The sequence below is a fragment of the Triticum dicoccoides genome, chromosome 2B (genome assembly GCF_002162155.2).
Source record: "Triticum dicoccoides isolate Atlit2015 ecotype Zavitan chromosome 2B, WEW_v2.0, whole genome shotgun sequence".
Taxonomy (NCBI): Eukaryota; Viridiplantae; Streptophyta; class Magnoliopsida; order Poales; family Poaceae; genus Triticum; species Triticum dicoccoides.
Window position 1 is genome coordinate 784,800,971 of NC_041383.1, and position 9,155 is coordinate 784,810,125.

The window sequence follows — 9,155 nt, forward strand, 5'->3', positions numbered from 1 at the left end:
GTTACTATTGCACTTGCTACAAAATCATTGCCATCACTGTTACCGTTACTATTGCTGTTGCTACTACTATCAAAACTATCATACTACTTTGATACTGATCACTTTGTTGCAGATAATTAATCTCCAGGTGTGGTTGAATTGACAACTTAGCTGCTAATACTTGCAAATATTCTTTGGCTCCCCTTGTGTCAAATCAATAATTTGGGTTGAATACTCTACCCTCGAAAACTGTTGTGATCCCCTACTTGCGGGTTATCAGTCGGCGTTGGACATGCCCTTAGACACTCTTTTTAGAAGCAAAACAAATGAACTTGAAAGTTTTGACTCTCGACCCCTTATTGGGTTGAGCTTTCCATCTAATGTAATAAATGAAGAAAACACAATAACAAACGCAGCTTGCTGCAACAACATGACAAACAAGAATGCATCACAGAGAGATACAAATTTTACCAATAATGTCATTGTATCACAACATACAAAGTATTAGCTTAACAAAACACTAACACCTTGCTCATCGGTGGGTCCTACTAATACAGTGAGCCAACGTTTCATGATGTAGACACATAAGACCAAAATCACCAATTTGTGTGCATGTATTGTGAAGTTGAAGATATTGTCCTATATGGTATCACAATTGTACAATCCAATAAGAAAGATACCCTGCTAGTGGCTTACCTCACTTGAAAATACTAATGCACCATCACACATCTTAGGATTGGTCAAATCGTTTTGTTTTACTACCTCACATGTTAACCATAAGTGGTATCAACTGTTAATATAAAGCTCACTCGAGACTAGCATCCCAAAAAATCAAGGACCAAATCTTGGAACCTCAAACTTTGAGTCATGGGTAGGTTGCGCCTGAAGCTTTTCATTGCTTGACCCTCATGTCGTCTCTGCACGGAGTTCTCTGGCCTTTCCATATAGGTACATATACAAACCACTGAAAACCAATGTGCTACCTAACAAGCTGCCATATAATAGCAAAAATATATTACTTATGGAACAAAAAAGTATATAAGTGTAAATGTTAAAACAAGAAATGGTCAAGCTATTATATTTGATGTATTTCTAATGAAAATGTTAAACTAAGGGCCAGTTCATTTGGGTGGCTTAAAAAATAAGTTGCCTCTTCCGAGCTTAAAAAATAGTCACCTCCGAAATTTGTTGAGACTTATAATTAGTTATTCCATAATTAGTTTAAAAGACCCAATAAATAAGAGAGATGGCTTATGGTAAAAGTTGGGAAGCAGGTGGCTTATTTTTTAAGCTGCCAAAAGAACTGACCCCAAATCACAACATTCGTTAAGGTACATTTTTTACTCCTTCTATTCCAAACCACTAGATGGCTATAGGGTTGCTACATTTACACAACTCATCAATTATACATAGGGACAGAGCGTGGGAGCATGCTAGGGCCATGCTCCCTTAGCTTTTTTCTCAAACAACCTCCTATTTATTATCTCAAAATAATCTAAATTCTTGTATTTGCCCCCTACAAAATTTTATATCTTCCCATTGCCACCCCCTTTGTATCACATTCCTAGCTTCGTCCTGATTATGCATTCACTAATCATATTGATCACAAGACACGCTTACATGTATGTGCATACATCATGATAAGGACAAATGTATTTAAGCACCATTTTCTTGTAATTTAATAAAATGCACTTTTATATTTGTCACAAGAATGAGCTCACCCTAGGCTATTGTGTCTTCAAGTCAAACTTAATAATTTTGTATAACTTTTTTAGATAATGGTAAGTAAATTTCGAACACACACACCCCAGGGTAGGAACATTATGTCCAATTACAATACATGCATAACTACATATAAGAAAAAGCAAAACCTTTGAATATGAGGTTAGTATTAGAACAAAATACACGTACCTCCCAACCGTGATGCTTTCTCCTAGTAATAATGCCCCAAGAACCATGGTGAAGACAATCGATAATGTGTTGAACATTGGTGAAAAAACAGGGCCGCGCTTTTCCACGGCGTATAGATTCAACCAATAATTGGCGGCTGTGCCAAGTGCAGCCTACGTTCCAAATCAAGTATGGACACATTATTTTCTGTTGTTTCTAACTATAAAGTTAAGAGAAAATATAGAAACAAATGCTTTTTAATATCCAACATCATGAAGTAGTTGGATCTCAAACCATATAGGAAGTCCTTGTAAGCAAGTTTTACAACTTTGAACCGAGTTAAATTTTAACAACGATATGCCCATTGGGCTCCTCGGATTCAAAGGATTTTCATAGGAAATTTGGAGGATTAGAATCCTTAGTAAGTTTTCCTATGTTGGTTATTTATTCATAGGATTGAATCCTATATCTGAATTATTTCTTTGCACTACTTCCCATATGATTTCTAGCATCCACTCAAACCTCTTTGAAATAATACTTTCTTTTTCTACAATGTAATAAAACCAAAATCCTATAGGACTTAGATGGTCTTGACATTCCAAATCTATGTCTTTCCTATTCCCATGTTCTTACAATCCCGTGAATCAAACATTCCTTGATTCTGGTAGCTAGAGTAAAGGTTGAATACACCACAACACCAACCAATCTTGTCCTTAAAAGTTCTCCTATGACTACAATCAGAACCTATCTTGCTTGTGTTGCTTGATTTTTGCTTGGTAAACTAAGATTAGCTTCTACGTATACTGGAGTTATCAGTTAGATTGAACAAAAGTAATGAAAATTCAGGAAATAGCAAGGGATTTTCTAAAACTGAACGTATTCTGGAAAAGACTTACCGAGTAGACAATTGTTAATAGTTGAATGTTCCATCCTACTTGCCAAGCAAGTTTGTCCCTCCTTCAAAATATTCCTATGACACATGTTTGCAAACCACCTAGAACACAAGTCAACATTGATGACCAATGTTTCCATGGGTACACCTTTAAAACCTTCACCTGCATTATTAGAAATTCTTCATTGTTACCGGTCAAGAACAAGGGTAAACAAACTCAAATCATGTTATGCCTATTATGGGAAATCATAGATACAAGCCTTAGTATGAAAACACCATATCATAAATTGAAATACCTATATGGGATACCAAAATGCATAACATATGCAATCACCAAACAAAAGCAAGGTTCCCCTCACATGATGTTGTCCTCCAGCTACTCCATTAGAACTCTTAGTGATGCCTTTTATAACCGGGGTAAAGAGATGCAGTTCCTTTCCATTGTACAGGCTAATCAGCAAAGCCCCACCAAAACATAACAATGCACCAACCACCTTCGCACTGCCCTCGTTGGATTTGAGGCGCAAGCTCTCCACACTGCAAAATATATCTTGAGAGTTGCATTTTTAATATCCAGTAATTAAGGTAAGTAACTAAGTTATTTATACACAGGGATGAAGTTACTAGTAACTATAACTAATTAGTAGACTAGAGCTGGATTTTTTGGCACCTAGCTCTAGTAGATTGGAGGAAAGGAGTTGGAGTATGCTATTGTATGGTGGAGGAAAGGGTTGTTTATTACCCAAGATATATTGACAGGACAACCGTGAAGAGCGGAGTCAAACTTGAGAAGATCACACCGTAGGAGGCGCTTGTGTCATGTAGCCCATAGTAATACATTGCCATAGGCAACGAGTATCTGTACAATGTAAGGATATCACTATAAATATCAATATACCTTATTCCTTAATCACATACTCAAACAAAAAGTAACCAAATCACATTTAACATTTGGTCTATATAATTGACTATGAAATTTTAAACATAAGTTTTGGATCAGCCTGTTAATATTTTATTGTGGTTACGGAGAAATAAAAAAGGCATAAGATATTGGAATAATATGGCACACAATTTTTCCATTTGTTTCGAGGAGCATTTGAAAAGACTTTTAGCATATGGGGGTTGTAGACCAGTCGGGTTCAGTTTAATTTTTGGCATGGAGCCAAAGAGTTGACTAAGTTAGTTGGCTAATGTATGCTTGGTCATCTTCAGACCAACGTATAACCAATTCGCTTGATTGATTTTGATGGGAACATATGATAAGATACACTATATAAGCATTGAACAAAATATAGAGTTACCGGATAAAAACAAAATAATTATTTTATTTTAGTGCAAATGTATATAGGATATTTCATCGAGCGTATATACCCGACAAAAGCATTGATGGAGAGCCACACAAGAGCCTTTGTATCCAATTCTTTCCACTTCCCTCTGCAAATTTATCATACACAATCTTGAGTTAATGGTTAAAAGTTATAGTAGTACTTCCCATGATAATAATTTGTATTGTTAACAAAATTATCGAGAAACAAAATTCTTGACCTTTCGAGGAGTAGGGCAAATGGCAAGATGAAAACGACACCTAGAATGCTTCTATAACAGAGCAATGAGAATACAAACATGCCGCCATCAACTACTACCTTGCCTAATAGTATAGTTCCTGTGTTGATGAGCTCCCCAAGTACCACACAGACAGTTGGTTTCCACCTGCTTCCTGTGCAGCAGTTTCAGTCACAATATTAGATGTAGCGCACATTCCCCGCAAGCAAAAAAAAGCATTTCATCCCAGTTAAAAAAGTAGAACATCGTCAACATTCATACATAAATCTCCATATAGTTGCACCTAGTGGATAAATAGTCTGTTGTGATGCACAGACACAGAAAAGATTTCCATATCCCATGAAGAACGTGTCCGTTACATGGATCTAAGTATCCATTTTTTCATTGAAATAGCATTCACATAATTAGCCATAAACATTTGCAAATATGAGCACAGCAGGAACTAGGACAAAGAGGATATCTACAAGATTGAAAAAAATCGAGCCTTTCCCCCTCCCACGATGCTCCCGCGATCGCCGAGGGGGAAACCCTAGCCGCCGGCCCAGGGCCCTCCTTCCCCTCCTCCTCTCCTCGCCGCCGCCTCGGCGAGCTGACGGGCAAAGCCCGGCCAGCATCGGCGGCGGCGGGGCGTTATACTTCCCCTGCTCGGTTCCTGGTGGCGCGGGCCGTCGGAGTCGGGCGGCGGCGTGGCGCGGGCACGGGGCGTGGCAGCGCGGTGGCAGCAGCTGGCGGCGGAGGCGCGGACTACTAGCGGCCGTGCGAAGGGGCTGTGGGCGTTGGGGGCGGCGCGCGGTTCCTCCTCTCGGTCGGGGTGGTTCGGATCTGGCGCGCGGGCTCGCGGCTCTGCTTCCGGCGGCGGCTGGGCAGGGCCCTGGCACGCGTGGAGGCGGGGTCTGGGCCTTCTCTGCCTGGCCCCCTGGTGGTGGCGCCCCTGCGGTCCTCCGGTCAGGTCCGGCCAGCCCTAGTCTGGTCTTGACGCCAGCAGGGGCGCGGGCTGCGGCGGCAAGGGCCTACCGGCAGCTCGCAGGGGTTGTTGCGCTTGTCGTCGTCGTCGGCATGGTGGTGGTGGTGGTGCGTGCCGGCCGGATTTTGCCTTTTTTCCGGTCGGCGGCGCGGGTTTGGGGCCCCAGCCCGGCGTGGCTGCGGTCCCGGCGATGGGCGGCGGCGAGGAGGTGGCTTCGCCGTGCCGGCTCCATGGCAGCTCGGCGGATTGACTGCGGCGACGGCTGGCTTTCCGGCATCGGCTTGTCTGTTGGCGGCCCGTTTCGACCTTCGACCCTCGTCGTCTGGTTGCTACCTTCGTCGAAGGTTCGCCCATCCCTCGACCACGATCCATCGCTCGTCTCGCGCTCGGCAGTAGGACTGAGTTCGTCTCACGTCCGGCAGCAGGACTGACCTTGTCTCACGGCCGGCAGCAGGACCGACCTCGTCTCGCGCCCGGCAGCAGGATCATGCTCGTCTCGCGCCCGGCACTAGGACCGTGCTCATCTCGCACCCGGCAGCAGGACGTGTCGATGGAGGCCAATTTTGGCCGGCCTCTGGGTGCAGCCCAGGGGTGCGAAAGGCGGTTTCTTTCCGCTCGTATCTTCGGTTGGGGTAGCGGCGGGTCACGGGTGAGGTGGTGTCGAGGTCTTGGATGCTGGGGCGGCGGCCCTGGTGGTGGTGGTTGCGCGGTGCTCTTGGACAAAGCCTGTGCCTTGGTGCTGCCCGGTCACCATGGTTGTGTGGGCGGCGTGGTTGCTGGGGTGTGGCGTTCGGTGGCGGTGATTGCGGGCCGAGGTGAAAACCTGCTCTATCTTCGGACGGACCGGCGGCGGCGAAGATCGTTCCCTTCTTGAAGGCGTCGTCGCGGCTCTCATTGCCCGTCATGCGGCTCCGGGGGAAACTTTGATCCTTGGATCGGGCGGTGGCGGCGCTCCAGCGTCGTATCCTTCCTGAAGGCGCCATCTTGAGCGCATGGTTCGTCATATGTAGCTTCATTTCTTCGGGGCGGTAGTGCTAGGAGTAGTGTTGCTGCGCTCAGCGTCTATGTATCCTGTCTTGGGTGTGTGCATGTGTTGCGGTGGCGTGACGTGTGGTTGTATTGGATGCTTGTGGTTTTGTGCTTTATATATAAAGCGGGGCGAAAGCCTTTTTCGGTAATATGAGCACAGAAAAGCAATGAACTTTCCACTGTATATTTTGTTGAGCTTGCAGAAACTCAAATGAAATTTCCCACTTTATTTAGGTGATCGAGCTGAGCTTGTGAGAATGGATGATATTTCCAAATGTGAGAATTAACTTCTCAAAGGCTGAAATCCAGCTGCTTTCAAGCAAACAAAAAAAAAACTCTGCATCAAACAGAATATGCCTATTACTGATATTGAGCGTGGATTTGGTGAACATGTTGGTTCCACGGAACCCCTTATGAATAGTAAATTCAAAAAAAGGGAAAATAAAAAAGCTGATTTTATTTTCTAACATATCTGGCCGACTGGTATACTCGTGCATGAAGTTTCATGAAGAAATGACATACATGGCATTCTGAGCAAAAATACTAATATATTTGGAAACACTATTTGAATAAAAAGCAAGGTCGGATTGCATTTTTCTTCACTATGGAATACCTCAGAGGTGGCATTCCTTCAAAAAACTTCACACATGAATATGATGGTCAATAAAGTTTGATACCCTAATTTTTCAGCGTTTTTTTTTCTAGTATCTTTTTCAGTTTACTATTGAAGTGGGTGCATGTTGAATAAGAGTATCTACAACCGCACATACCTAATACGAGTTGCCAAACGCCCGCGGCGGCGTTCGAGAGCGTCCGCGGATGGCTACCAGGCATACCCCAAATTTCATCACAAACAACCACAATAGACATATTGGATTATCATTTTCATACAAACTCATGCAACGGCATATGATCTACGCCTACTGCTATCAACTACTAAACTACTAGTCCCCATCATCGGAGATGTTGATGGTGTTGGTGCCGGAGCCGCCAGCCTCGTGGTCATTGCTGGCCGGGCGCACGGCCGGGTCTTCCTCCTCAAGCTCGGTGAAGAGCTCAGCGATTCGCCTCACCTCGTGCTCCTACTCGAAGGACTCGAGGAGGGCCGTTGCTCCGCCATCTTCTCCATCTGGGACCCCTCAAACTCCTCCATGTCGTAGGCCACGTCGAAGAGGCAGAAACCGGATCCGCCTCCGACGACACCTATGGTTCCTCCTCGAACGCATCATCCTCCGTCGGCTCCGGTTCCTCCTTCTCCATGGCAGTGCCGTCCTCATACGGCTCCGCTGCCTCCTCCTCGAACGCGTCCTCCTCCGCCGGCTCTTGTTCCTCCTCCTTCATGGCAGTGTCGTCCTCATCCAGCTCCGCCTCCTCCTCCTTCTCCGTTGGCTCCGGCGAATCCGATGAAGGCCGACAGTGATACGAGCAACACGCCAGGATCGGATCTCCTTCGGCAACTACAAGGTGTGCTCTGGCGTCAATATGGTGTATGTGGTGATCCTCTGGCCGGCCATGTCTAGCGGCTACGACGAGCAAATGAAAGTTGGTGGCGTGGGTGGGAGGGAGATGAAAGGAATGGGACAGGCTAGGGTTGGGTTGCCGCTGTCCGAGTTAAATAGTCAGACTTGCTCCCTCGGGCGGCATTGCTGTAGCGGCGCCACGCGGCATGGAAGGGAAGCAGGCGGCCGTCGGACCAACGGTCTCAGTGTGTCACCAGGTGGGCCCCTGCGGTCAGTCCTACGTGTCGCCCACGTTCGGACGCGTCTGAGCATCCCCATATCTGCCCCAGATATGTGCTAGATACGAGGAGTGCCTGTCAGTCCGGGTATTTGTGCCGGATTTGCTAGACGCGGCTGCGTGGCACTTTCTCGTCCGTCCGGGAAGCCCGCCCGAGTGTTTGGGGCGGGTATGAGGCAGGGACGATTTAAGGGGGGGGAGGGGGGTCTCCCCCCCTATCGATCACGTTGCCCCTTGATAGCGATTAGGTATAGCAGCTTTTTTTGCATACGCAGACGATTTGTGGCTTGTCTCGCCCCCCTGTGGCTCCCATAATCAAAGGCTCAAAGCCCATGAACGACTTGTATTATGCAATTAGTAGTAATCTGTGGGAGAGAATGCCCAAATATGAATAAATAAAAAGCCCAAAATGGAAGAGAAGGACCCAGGCTCAAGACACACGTACTCACGGTAGTTCCATCTCCTCTAATCGCTTCGTTTTCGATCTGCTAGTTCTTGCGATCCGGAACACATGCTCGCTGCAGCCGGCCGCCTTGTAGATCGGCTACCGTCGAGAAGGGAATGCGACAGGGAAGTGCTGCCGCACTGATTCACAGGTGCATTGGCCGGCCGCTCGGATGAGGAAAAAAGGTTAGTTTATTTCAGGATTTGATTAGTTTGTGTCTTAGAGATGTAGAGCGATAGGCATTGAAAACTAACTAGAATTTTCTAGATGGTCTAATTGTGTTTGTGTAGACTTGAAGAGAAAGATAGCTCAATCAATTCATAAAATTTCCAAGCCAATTGGTTCATGGCTTGATGCTCTCAGCTATGTGAACATGACGTCTTCTACCACCTCTCTCATCAACTTCAACTTCAAATCTCTCAAACAAATTGTCTAACATGAATGATCCTTGGTTGATGCACATGAAAATTGGATTAGAATCAATATAGGTACTACTGTGTACCTAATTTTGCTATATTAAATTAAAAAAACTGATCTGCCTTGTCAAAGATGGACAATTTGGTAGTCTTCTTCTAGTATTTACATCAATGAAAACATGATTTCAGTGTAAGCCTTTTTCACGGTTTTATGCCTGGATCGATGCTCATTAGTCTGTA

At 45.3% G+C, this 9,155-nt stretch overlaps 1 pseudogene; it reads right to left on the reverse strand.

Moving 5' to 3' along the window:
• Positions 1-885: 885 nt before the first annotated feature.
• The window catches only part of LOC119361426, an 8,916-nt pseudogene continuing 646 nt past the window's right edge, over positions 886-9,155 (reverse strand).